A 13,594-nucleotide genomic window follows, 5' to 3' on the forward strand; every position below is an offset into this window, starting at 1 on the left:
TATGCACGCTGTGATGCCAGACAGTTTAACAGCCATCTGGATAGTAAGCAGTACCTGATGATTCTTTGATGTCCTTTAAGTCTCTTTACTTCTTCTTCCTTGACTCTGGCTATAACAATGGCCTTCACACCTTATCTTTTCCTGATGCATACATTCCTTATTCACACAGATTGAGAATATATGGAGCAAAAAGGCATTGCAAATTAAACCTTGCTAAGTTTTACAATCAATAACCAAGACAATTTACATTGAGACCCAGGCCTTCAATGTTCCTCTAATCTACTTAACAGACACAATAGAGAATCCTGTTTCTTACTTACTAAACCTTAAAACAAAGAAATGTATATTTAACTAGAGGCCTACTTTGTAATACATATAGGAAACCATAGTAGACATTATAACTTATTCTAAAACAAAAGGGTGACCATAATCAGTCATAAGGATTGTTCTGGTCTGTCATTCCTTTCTGCTATTCAAAAAGGGTGGCTGACAGGGATGAAATCAAATCATACATTAATTCTTATGGGACATTATAAAATCCTGCTCCTACATATCCCCCTTTTGACACTAAGATTATTAATCGCCAGTGTCACTTCTTATTTAGTCCACGTAATAGAAAATACTGGGAGGTGATTTGGGCCTGTGGCTCTAGCTTTGCATACATTTGTTTTATCCAACAGCACATTTCAAACGTTACAATTAAACACATACAATTTAAAATAAAAAACAATTAGGGTTAGTAACACTAGTATGCCAGTAGTTGTGGGAGACCATTCAGAAAATATATTATACCAATGGTAAGCTGTTATGTCTTTCTGCAGTGGCAATTCTTAACATGTTTCCATTTGCATGTATAATATGAATGGTTCGGTTTCCCATATTGCCTTTTTGTTTGTTTTAGGAACTATGTTACCTTTTTACCTTTTTGTAAACACATTACTTACATTACATTTACATTTGTCTATTGGAAGGTTGCTAACACTTCCATTTTTTTAAAACACTTTCCCCCCCAAGAATTAACACATACACATAGCCCATTATACAGTACTTTGGTCTCATTATTCATTTTATCCCACATACAGGATCCTAGTGAGATGTCTTTACTACAGGGCTTTGGAGCAACAGGCATGGATAAGCATACCCACTTTTATTTGTTTCTTATTAGGTTGTCCTGTAGCTGATATTAGCTTTTTCTGAAAGACAAAAACAACATTTTTCTACTCCTTTTGGGGTGGCATTCATTATTGCTTAAAATATTCCTTTCTTTTACAAATACCCTTGCTGATTGCAGGCAAAACAAGAGGAATTACCTCCATATTTTCCTGTGTTTTTGTTCTATAGGCAGGCCAGGTTTTAATGGCTTCTATCTTTTAAGAGTTATGGGGAAATTATCCCACTGTTCAGTCATTAAATCCATGAGGTGGTGTACCTCAGTTTTCCCTTTACAGCAGACCAAGGTTACAATGTCTTTCCTGCTGTATTAAGCTTTAAGTTTGTTCACAGGTAACAGCTGAAAAGCATCATTACCATAAAGGATTTTTTTTTCCAAAATCATACACACTATACATTGTTACAGGGGTACTTATTAACATTAAATTTATTTTAATTAAAGGTATCTTGTTATACGTGCCTTTTATTTAGATAATTTGTTTGCTGACCAGGTATGTTCTTTATCTGCAACTTCTTTGTGCTGGCAGTTCTCTCACTTCCTTTATCAGTTAGATAATTTGCATCAACACTGGCTTGGCTTTTGGATTCAAAACCATTAGCAGAGCTCAGAGACTCTGTCTTAAAAGGAACACAATTAACTTTTACCAGAGTTTTGATTACTTTTAACTCTTGCTTCCAAAACACACACAGATCTGAAAAAGAAAACACAATCTATTGTGGCTCCTTTGGAGCCCTAATAGGATTTTAATTAAGTAGCATGTTTCGTTTGCATTTCTTTTACCCCCTCTATAATATACACTGCACACGTCTGCACATTCCTTCTATACTTTAACTTTTAAAACATTAGCCATATTAATTTTGACATAAGGTGTAACTGTTTCTTTTGTTCTTAGAGTTTTATGTACCCTTATCAAAGTGACAGTCTGATTACACAGAGCCATTTTAAGGCTCAGTGTTTCTAACATTGCTTCTTTTTGTTTTGTGCACCTCACCCCTGCTGTTGCTTCAGAGGGCCACTGTCTTTATTCTTTTCCTACAGCTTTCATTTACTATTTTGTTACAAAAACAAACAAACAAACAGAATCCAGAATCTCTCCCTATTTTTCTGATTTTGACTGTCCTGCTGCAGTCATGACTTGGTCTTTATTTGAAAACCATTTAAATTTTGTAAAGAATCAAGTTACCCCGTAAGGGTTAAATACCAAATCTCAAAGTCAACCAACACTGATTACCTGTGTCTGGCAAAAAGGTCTGTCAGTTTTGCAACCTTGAATTAAAGAGTCAAATGGATTTTTAGTGGCATTATAAACAAAACAAAACCAATTTATCTTAAACTTACAAAACAGGAGTTTTACAAACCTCACATATTCCCACAGACAGACAGATACATATACATTTTCTTTCCCTTAACATCCCTCTTACACTGCTTTGTTTTTACATAGCTGTACATAGGTTACATTACCTTTATACATTTGGGGCAGTTAAGTTCCAATAGAACCCCCCCTATGTTCTTTTAGCAAATTTGACTCAATTGTTCATAGTCAAATTATTTTAATTAGATAGTCTCTTTACCTGGATTATTTACAGACATTCCTCTGGAAAAGGGCCCATTTTTCCTTTAGAATGGCTGCAAAGAAACCAAGAATTCTTTTAACAAGATCCTTTTTAACATGTTCACAAAGTTTAACTGTTTAATTCTCTCCAGCCTCTGTAGAGTTAACTTTTCACTCTCTTTCCTTAAATCACTTGTTTATTTCCCAAAATGACACCTTTATCAACTCAGATTTCACCATTTTAAGTATTGTTCCAGGGGTTCATACTTGCACTTACTGCTGACACTATGTCCTTAGGGCTTCCAACCTGTTTTTTTTTTTTTTTTTTTTTATAGTTTCTTTATCTGTTGCTTGCCTGCTTGTCTGGGCCCAATCCTGCTTTTTCCAATGAACCATTTTTGTGAGTGATATTGTGGTCATTTCACAATTTTGAAAGAAATGCCCAAGGAAAGGGACCAGGAAGGGTGGGGGCCAGCCGAGGAGCCCACCCTCCTTGCTGAATTGGTAATGGAACACTAAAGAATCAGTTTCTGAGGCAGACAACTAAGGGGAACACAACAAGGGGCATTTTATCCTTTTTACAATGAGAGGGGAGTACGAAGGGAGTTGGGATCAATCCAGGGTTGTTTTTTTGTCAGAGAACAGGGTGAAGGGGAGCGCTCAGTCTGGTGGTGGGAGAGGAGGCTTTTAATAAAGCTTTTAACTTATTATTTGAATATTTGAGCGAGGCGAGTTTTGATTTTGTCCACCTACAATTTGCCTCTTCCCACCACTGCATGAAACAATTAACCTCTCCTTTAGCCAATTTAGTTTTAGGCTGGCCGAGTTTGTTTTTTAAGATGTCCACTCGGTCCTTGTTCCGGGGTTTTAACAGTGGCCACTGAGTTTTGGGATCTCCCTGAGTTAGCCTAGACCAATTTTCCAGAAATTTACAGGAGTCCGGACCCTTCCTAAAACTGAGCCGGCGTTCCTTTAGGGAACTGTCCCGACTTAGACGTCTGGTTACCAATACAGGAGGACTTTACACACACCAATCACACAAGAAGGAAATTCGGGTTCGTCAGGGCGATGCCCAGTGCAACACACAAAAGGAGCCCACAGGCTACTGACTCAATCGCCCTTGCTTTCACACCAAGAGTTTTACCCAAGGTGCGGTGCGGCTGCGATTGTGCAGATTTCACTCACTCAGACCGCGGGGACAGGAACCCCTTGGTCGGCCGATCCCCGGACGGAGATGGCACCCAGACTCAAACACTCCACAGGAGGACGGATAGACACAGAGACAGGACAGTCCTCAGTCTGGACAAAACACAGAAATAATTACCTGACCAGATTCCTGATGTCAGATCCCGGGATCCCTACCAGAACAGAGTGGGAACCAACAGGTTCGATGGCGTAGACCTCACTGTGGTTGTGCACCCTTCCGTTCAGGAGGAGGACCGCTCGGGCCAAATGCCCAGGTGCCGGCTACCACGGTCGTCCTACAAAAACGGTCAGGAATCACACTTCCCCAGTGAAGACGGTTGCCATCTCGGTGGAACCTCCAAATTGTCAAAGTTAGACTCAGGACTCATAGTTTGTCAGACCACTCTGTTTTATTAGCACAGCGCTCTGCTAATACATTCAGATACTGTGAGCCCCCATGCAAGATTCAAACAGTCTTATTTATACAGATAAAAGGGTGCGAACTAAACAAAGGGACAGAGAGAGCAAAATTGTAAAATTTGCATAGGGCACAATATGCATATCCTGCTTCCTTATTAACTCTTATCGATCTAAGGCTAATGCTTCACCAATTGCCCTTAAGTGGGGCAATTCATTAAGCAGTTAATGTCTGCTTTCCTGCCCCCCTGGCTTGCAGCATTTCTCATTTCTACTTAAAGGTACATACAGCATTCTTTAATTCATTCTATTTCTTTAATATAATTCATTTCACTTTCACAGTATCTAGAGGGTCTTCTGGCCCTGCAGGCGAAGATCGAGGAGTTGATGGCTGAGGCCCAGAGACACATTGGGGAAGACCGTCTGAGGTACACTCAGAAAGGGGCGACCGTGGACCAGGCCTGTGTTAAGTACTCTGTGGCATGGAATCAGGTAGTGGAGGTTAAATCAATAATTATGGGCAATGCCATCTCAGGTGACGAGATCCCCTGGGGATGGATCTGGGTGCTATTCTGCCAAATTATGTGGGGAGTGTCCATCCTGACATTCCTGATAGTGTTGATACTTTACCGGCAATTCTGAAGTAAGCTGAAAACGTTAAAATTGTTATATTTGACCTGGTGGGTTAGGGAACCCTAGGGTCAAGAGAGGGACTGAAGGGCCATAATCCATTAAATGGATTATGGCCCTTCACATTGGAAAGGTTATGATTATGATTATCCTATTCATATGCATATATCATCTTTGTATCTGAAGTTGGAAATATTATCTATGTACCTATTACAACTGTCTTTACACCTGGGGAACGCCCACCAGACAAAATGCAGTCAGGCTGGATGGGCTATTAAAGGGAACAATAGGCCTTTGAAGATGCTAATCTCCCACCTTCCTGGGATGCTGCAAACAACTTTTGGCTGCTTTGGCACTGTAGGGCCATGTGCTCATGTCACCTGGTACTGGACTTCATCTTGGACTACTAGTATTTTTCCACTAATAGTGGGTGGGGATCAAACAGGGAAACAAGGGATTCCTGCCATATGTAAATTCTATTTAAGACAAGGAAGTGAGTTAATCGGAGTTCCTTCTTCACTGAATCCCCGCCCAGGATGACTGCTGGAAAAAGACTATGTCCACACTTGCCATTTAAAGCGCAAAATGTCCCTTTTTTGCACTAAAACTGTGGGAGTGTCTACACCTGTTAATGACTTTTTGTGGTGAAACTCAGAAACTCACCACAAAAAGAAAACCACCTTCACGAGAGGCATAGTTCTTTCCGCTGTTCTTTTTGTGCTGTTGTGAAAGTGAAGACACGTTCTACCTATGTAAACATCTTTTGGCTTCTGGAGGATATCCCACAAGTCCAAAAGTGACCACTCTGGCCAGCACCTCCAATGTTCTGATGCCAGGTAAACTGGTGTCCGCCACTCCCCCTGTAAGCCCCAGGAAGTTTGAAACTCCCTTTCCCTTTGTGTGTAGATGTGGTGGGAAAGCAGCCAGACAGCAGGGTTTAAAAAAAAACAAAAATGCCATGAAAGAAAGAAACAAGGAAGTAATGGGGCTGCTGGGACATGAAGCAGTGCATCACGAGGCACTGAGCAGGGACCCAGAATGCCTTCTGCTCACCCCCGCTTCCCACAAGTTCTATCAAGAGAGCTGCACTGTGGGTTAGCTGCCCTACAGCGCTGCTCTCATCGGTGATGGAAGTTCTGCTAATATAAACACTCTCTGATGCCTGAGGAATTAAGCGAGTACACAAACCAGTGCTTTTCTTTTACAGGTTCCCTATCACCGGTGAAACTTACAGCGCAAAAACTCTGCAAGTGTAGACATACCTTAAGAACCAAGGACAAAAAACAGGGGGAAAGAGCTGAGCCCAGGCTAGAGAAAGTCTGTGAAAGAAATGCCTAAAACAAAAACTGCAATGTAAGCTTAAGACACAAAAGAAACTGGTTACAAGTAGTAATTTTTTACCCTAAATGTTGTTTTATCATAGAAGATTAGGGTTGGAAGAGACATCAGGAGGTCATCTAGTCCAAACACCTGCTCAAAGCAGGACCAACTCCAACTAAATCATCCCAGCCAGGGCTTTGTCAAGCCAGGCCTTAAAAACCACTAAGAATATAAATTCCACCACCTTCCTCGGTAACCCATTCCAATGCTTCACCACCCTGCTGGTGAAACAGAGTTTCCTAATATCCAACCTGGATCTCCCCCACTGCAACTTGAGACCATTGCTTCTTGTTCTGTCATCTGCCACCACTGATAACAGTCTAGCTCCATCCTCTTTGGAACCCCCCCTTCAGGTAGTTGAAGCTTGCTATCAAATCCCCCATCACTCTTCTCTTCTGGAGACTAAATAAGCCCAGTTCCCTCAGCCTCTCCTCGTAAGTCATGTGCCCCAGCTCCCTAATCATTTTCATTGCCCTCCGCTGGACTCTCTCCAATTTGTCCACATCTTTTCTGTATTGGGGGGGCCCGAAACTGGATGTAATACGTCAGATGTAATCACTTCCCTCTATCTGCTGGCAATGCTCCTACTAATGCAGCCCAATATGCAGTTAGCCTTCTTGGCAACAAGGGCACACAATTGACTCATATCCAGCTTCTCAATCACTGTAATCCCGGGGTTCTTTCCTGCAGAACTGCCTCTTAGCCAGTCGGTCCTCAGCCTGTAGCAGTGGATGGGATTCTTCCATCCTAAGTGCAGGACTCTGCACTTATCCTTGTTAAACCTCATCAGATTTCTTTTGGCCCAATCCTCCAATTTGTCTAGGTCACTCTGGACCCTATCACTACCCTCCAGCATATCTACCTCTCCCTCCAGCCTAGTGTCATCCACGAACTTGCTGAGGGTGCAATCCATCCCATCATCCAAATCATGAATAAAGGTGTTGAACAAAACTGGCTCCAGGACCGACCCCTTGGGCACTCTGCTGCCAACTAGACATTGAGCCATTGATCTCTACCCGTTGAACCCGTCGATCTAGCCTGCTTTCTATCCACCATATAGTCCATTCATCCAATCCATACTTCTTTATACTTCCCCATACACAGAATACTGTGGGAGACCGTATCAAAAGCTTTGCTAAAGTCAAGATAGATCACGTCCACCGCTTTCTCCATATCCACAAAGCCAGTTATCTCATTATAGAAGGCAATCAGGTTAGTCAGGCATGACTTGCCCTTGGTGAATCCATGCTGACAGTTCCTGATCACCTTCCTCTCCTCCAAGTGCTTCAAAATGGATTCCTTGAGGACCTGCTCCATGATTTTGCCGTGGACTGAAGTGAGGCTGACTGGTCTGTAGTTCCCCGGATTCTCCTTCTTCCCTTTTTTAAAGATGTGATTGTATTTGCTCGGTAATCTGCTTTAATCTGTTTGCTATCACTTTAAAATCTACCTTTTATAGTTAATACATTTTTGTTTTCTCTAAACCCACGTTGTAAAATTCATATCTTGGGGGGGTGGGGGAGGGGAAAGCTGGGCATATCTTCCTCCATATTGAAGGAGGTGGCGAATTTCAGTTAGCTTACGCTGTAAATTTTTTTGTGCAGCGCAAAACAATACAATTTTGGGTTTACACTCCAGAGGAGGAGTGCACTTATGTGCTGGGCAATTCCCTAGCTAAATCTTTCCATGCAAAACTAATCTCAGTGTCTGTATCTTTCTGCATCTGGGTGTGTCCCCACCTGTGTGTGTTCTGAAGAAGGCTTAAGGGCCTGGCTCAGCAGAACAGTGTAAGGGATCCCAGGCTGGTGAAACAGGCAGGCTCAGTGGTACCCCAGTACATCAGGGGGCACCTCAAAGTGGGGGATAACCCATTACAGCCTCATCAGAGCCAGGGATATTGTTAGTGGTACATATTTGAGTTCAGTCAGTCAAGAAGGTCCTCAGATACAGCCAGTCCAGTAAATAGCTGATTTTAATATTCAAATTTTTCTAAAACCCAGCTTCATTGGTAAAGAATCTTGAAAATTCTTGTGTGATGGGGCTGTGCTACCCACACTAGCTGTGAGGAAGCTGAATTAGGCCAGGTGGCCCCTATCAGCCAATTAAGCAGCAAATGGGAGAGATTCAGGCTAGGAAGTGACCACTAATTGGAAGCAAGCTCACCTGTGAGGGAACAGGCAGGGATTACATAAAAGCAACTGATTGGCACCAGTGAAATGGCTGTAGAGTGTCAGTCGTTCTCCCTGAGGGGAAGGGAGATGTAAGAAGGGATAGGAATTCCCGAGACCTCATGGGCCATAGCAGAGAGGAGTCTGACTAGAACAAGTGGAAGCAAGGTAGGAAGTACTCCAATGGCAAGAGCAGTAAGGTTAGAGAAGCTGCAGACTTTGGCTGATTGGTCAGGGGCCTTGGATTGGAACCCAGAGTACAGGGCAGGTTTGGGTTTGCCTACCAACCACTGCAGAGTGGTACTGCTTGGGCAGTGAACTAGAAGGCTGCCTGGATCAATGCAGGAATGACAGGGTCATGGCAGTGGGTATGAGGACTGCCTGATGCCACTTGGGCATCAAGACTTTGAAGGACTCTACCCTGAAAGAGGAGACCACTTAGTGCAGGGGTAACCATGTGGAGTCAGACCAATCGTCCATCTAGCTCAGTATCCTGTCTTCCAACCGTGCTCAGTGCCAGGTGCTTCACAGGGAATAAGCAGGGCAACTATTGATTTTAACAATGACTTTAACCATTTCCATCCCACCATCAACCTCAGCCTAGACCAATCCACACATTCGGCCCATTTCCTAGACACTACTGTACTAATAAGCAATGGTCACATAAACACCACCCTATACCGGAAACCTACTGACTGCTATACTTATCTACATGCCTCCAGCTTCCATCCAGGACACACCACACGATCCATTTTCTACAGCCAAGCTCTAAGATACAACCGCATTTGCTCCAATCCCTCAGACAGAGACAAACACCTACAAGATCTCTATCAAGTATTCTTAAAACTACAATACCCACCTGGGGAAGTGAAAAAACAGATTGACAGAGCCAGAAGAGTACCCAGAAGTCACCTACTACAGGACAGGCCCAACAAAGAAAATAACAGAACGCCACTAGCCGTCACCTTCAGCTCCCAACTAAAACCTCTCCAGCGCATCATCAACGATCTATAACCTATCCTGAAAGATGATCCCTCACTCTCACAGATCTTGGGAGACAGACAAGTCCTCGCTTACAGACAGCCCCCCAACCCGAAGCAAATACTCACCAGCACCCACACACCATACAACATAAATACTAACCCAGGAACCTATCCTTGCAACAAAGCCCGATGCCAACTCTGTCCACATATCTATTCAAGTGACACCATCATAGGACCTAATCACATCAGCCACGCCATCAGGGGCTCATTCACCTGCACGTCTACCAACGTGATGTATGCCAGCAATGCCCCTCTGCCATGTACATTGGCCAAACCAGACAGTCTCTACGCAAAAGAATAAATGGACACAAATCTGACATCAGGAATCCTAACATTCAAAAAACAATGGGAGAACACTTCAACCTCTCTAACCACTCAGTGACAGACTTGAAGGTGGCAATTTTGCAACAAAAAAACTCCAAAGAGAGACTGCTGAACTTGAATTAATATGCAAATTAGATACAATTAACTTAGGTCTAAACAGAGACTGGGTATGGTTGGGTCATTACACTAATTGAATCTATTTCCCCATGTTAAGTATCCTCACATCTTCTATAGGTCATCTTGATTATCACTTCAAAGGTTTTTTTTTTCTCCTGCTGATGATAGCTCATCTCAATTGATTGGCCTCTTACAGTTGGTATGGCTACTTCCACATTTTCATGTTCTCTGTATGTATAAATATCTTCTTTCTGTGTGTTGCATTCTATGCATCCGATGAAGTGGGCTGTAGCCCACGAAAGCTTATGCTCAAATACATTTGTTAGTCTCTAAGGTGCCACAAGTACTCCTATTCTTTTGGCAATTATTGAGTGATCCATCCTCCTTTGTTCACTCCCAGTTTCTGGCAATCAGACCTTTAGGGACACCCAGAGCATAGGGTTGCATCCATGACCATCCTTGCCTATAGCCATTGATGAACCTATCCTTCATGAACTAATCTAATTCTTTTTTGAACCCTGTTATAATTTTGGCCTTCCCACAATTTCTCCTGGCAAAGAGTTCCACAGGTTGACTGGTATTGTGTGAAGTAGTACTTCAATTTTGTTGTTTTAAACCTGCTGCTTATTAATTTCATTGGGTAACCCCTGGATCTTCTGTTACGTGAAGGAGCAAATTACATGTCCTTATTCACTTTCTCCACACCATTATCATATCCCCCATTAGTCATCTCTTTTCCAAACTGAAAAATCCCAGTCTTTTTAATCTCTCCTCCATATGGAAGCTGTTCCATATCATTAATCATTTTTATTGCCCTTTTCTGTACCTTTTCCAATTCTAATAGATCTTTTTTGAGATGGGACAACCAGAACTGCACACAGTATTCAAGGTGTCGGTGAACATGGATTCATATTGTGGCAATTATAATATTTTCTGTCTTATCTATCCCTCTCCTAAAGGTTCCTAACATTATTTGTTTTGACTGCTGCTGCACATTGAGAATGTGAGAATTATCTACAATAAGTCCAAGATCTCTTTCTTGAGTGATATCAGCTAATTTAGACCCATCATTTTGTATGTATAGTTGGGATTATTTTCCAATGTACATTACTTTACATTTATCCACATTGAATTTCATCTGCCATTTTGTCACCCAGTGAAGTGAGATCACTTTGTAACACTTTGCAGTTAGCTTTGGATTGAACTGTCTTGAGTAATTTTGTGTCATAGGCAAATTTTGCCACCTTATTGTTCACCCCTTTTTCCAGATCACTTATGAATATGTACTGGTCCCAGTAAGATCCCCACTATTTACCTCTTTCCTTTTGTGAAAACCAACCATTTAGTCTTACCTTTTGTTTCTATCTTTTAACCCGTTACTGCTCCTTCTTATCCCAGGACTACTTGGTTTGCATAAAAGACTTTGGTGAGGGAATCTTGTCAAAGGCTTTCTGAAAGCCTGTATATCAACTGCTCACCGTTGTCCACATGCTTGTTGACTCCTTCATAGAATTCTAATAGATTATGTGCAAATAGAATATAGTCCAAACCAGTAATACATATACATGGTGCTTTTAAAGGGCTAGTTTCACAAAGCTGGAAGTTGTTATAAGCCAAATCAGTTTGGAGACAGAATTTAATAAAAAAATGTGAATGATAAGTGGGGATTGTTTAAGATAATTTAACTAGTTGCCCCAAAAGCCAGGTACACTAGTTAAAAAGCCAACCTGGCTTGAAGGAAAAATAAAAATAACTATTTAAAAAAATATATATATATTATGTAGAAGAAAGGGGAAGTTGAGAGTAATGAATATAAATCAGAAGCCAGGACTTGTAGAACTGTATCCCCTGGGTAATGTCAATCTGGAGTGTTGAACAGCTGTATTCCCTTAATTCTCCAATTTGGGATGCCTTTACATGACTTACACGAGAATGATTAAAGAAATGGGAAACATACCTTACAGTGATAAACAAATAGAGTCAAGGAGCTCAATATGTTGGGTTAAGTAAAGGCCCGGGTAGCCGCTAGTATGGTATTAGGGAGTAGAGTCACAGGCAGGCACCGTTTCTTCGCTTGATAGATAGGTGTCATCCCTCGCCCTCCCCTTCAGCTTGTTGGGGATAGATAAGTGTTGCAGCTGCATAGGGAATGTAGTTGTCTAAAGGGTAGCCTTTGTGTAAAGAAGTGTTATCTCCCCCTCCATTCCTTTCCCAGCTTATAAACGAGCTCAGGGTCATGGCCCCTTCCCTGCAAACTGCTGATTGGGGAACTTGTGGCTGCAATTACTGCAAGAAACATATCTTCAAGGTAAAAATGTCTGTATGATATGCTTAATGCTGTAAACAAGGGTGAGTATAATCATATTCATCTTATAGCTATTAATATACATTATATAGGTGTTCATATTACTCAATAAGGGTTTTGGGAGTGTTGTAGTGAATGTGGGTATTTACATACTAACTTAGATAAAAAAGTGTGAGGTGATTAACTCAGGGCTTACTCGACAATTGGGTCGAGGGGAACAAGTACCGCAATAAAGAAGCCCATTTACTCAATCCGCCTCTGGGTCCTCCTGTTCTTCTAACACAATCTTAACAAAAGAGAAGGTTAAGGTGTGTGACTTGATCACAGTTTATAAGTACCTACATGGGCAACATAAATTTGATAAGAAAGGGCTAAATTCAAACTAGAGATAAGGTGCAACTTTTTAACAGTAAGGGCAATTATCCATTTGAATGATTCATCAAGGTTTGTGGTCGATTCTCCATCACTGGCAATTTTTAAATCCAAATTGGCTGTTTTTCTCAGAGATCTGTCCTAGTTCAAACAGGAATTATTCTGGGAGGTCCTGTAGCCTGTGTCATGCAGGACATCAAAATCAGAAAGGATAAATCTGTTTCTCCTGGCAGGGTTGGTGGGAACCTTCTGACTGCTGGTGTCTCTGGCTGAAGGAGGAGTAATGAAAGGCTGCTGAAAGTATCCCCCCTGAAACATTTCCTTTTGTAAGCCAGCTGGTTCCAGCACAGCAACACAGCCACCAGCTCAGAGGCCTTCACCCTTTGCAAGACCCTATCAGCCTTGGAACTGAAGAGGTCCGCTCCTCCCAAGGCAAGTCCAAGACCTTGACCTGAACCTCTGCAGAGCCCTGCAGTGTACTGGGTGTTTTCTCATCTTCATAAAAAAGTTCAAGGAATTTTTTTTTTCCTCCTAAGGGCTAGGATGAGCCCAAGAGGGAGTCGTGGAACACACAGCAGTTGTGTGGGACCATGACACACTGATAACTGAAGGATCTGTCCAAGGGTGCTCTGAAGTACATTTTCCTGTCAGCCACATCCAAATACTCCTCCTCCCCCTGGGCACAAGATACCTCCCCTGATTATAGCCTTCCCACTTGCAGCCACTCTCACAAAGGATCTGGGGCAGAGGATAGGATTTTAGATAGCATCCAGATGACAATAAATGGGACTTGGGCTCCCTAGGTCACTTGGATGTTTTTCAAAATCCCACCCAGGCTGCTTAAAGTAGGTTGAACCTTTCCCTAGGACTCTAGCAGAGGAAAAAGACAGTTACCTTTTTTCATAACTGGTGTTCTTCGAGATGTTGCTC

This window comes from Chrysemys picta, chromosome 4 (assembly GCF_011386835.1).
Source record: "Chrysemys picta bellii isolate R12L10 chromosome 4, ASM1138683v2, whole genome shotgun sequence".
Lineage (NCBI taxonomy): Eukaryota > Metazoa > Chordata > Testudines > Emydidae > Chrysemys > Chrysemys picta.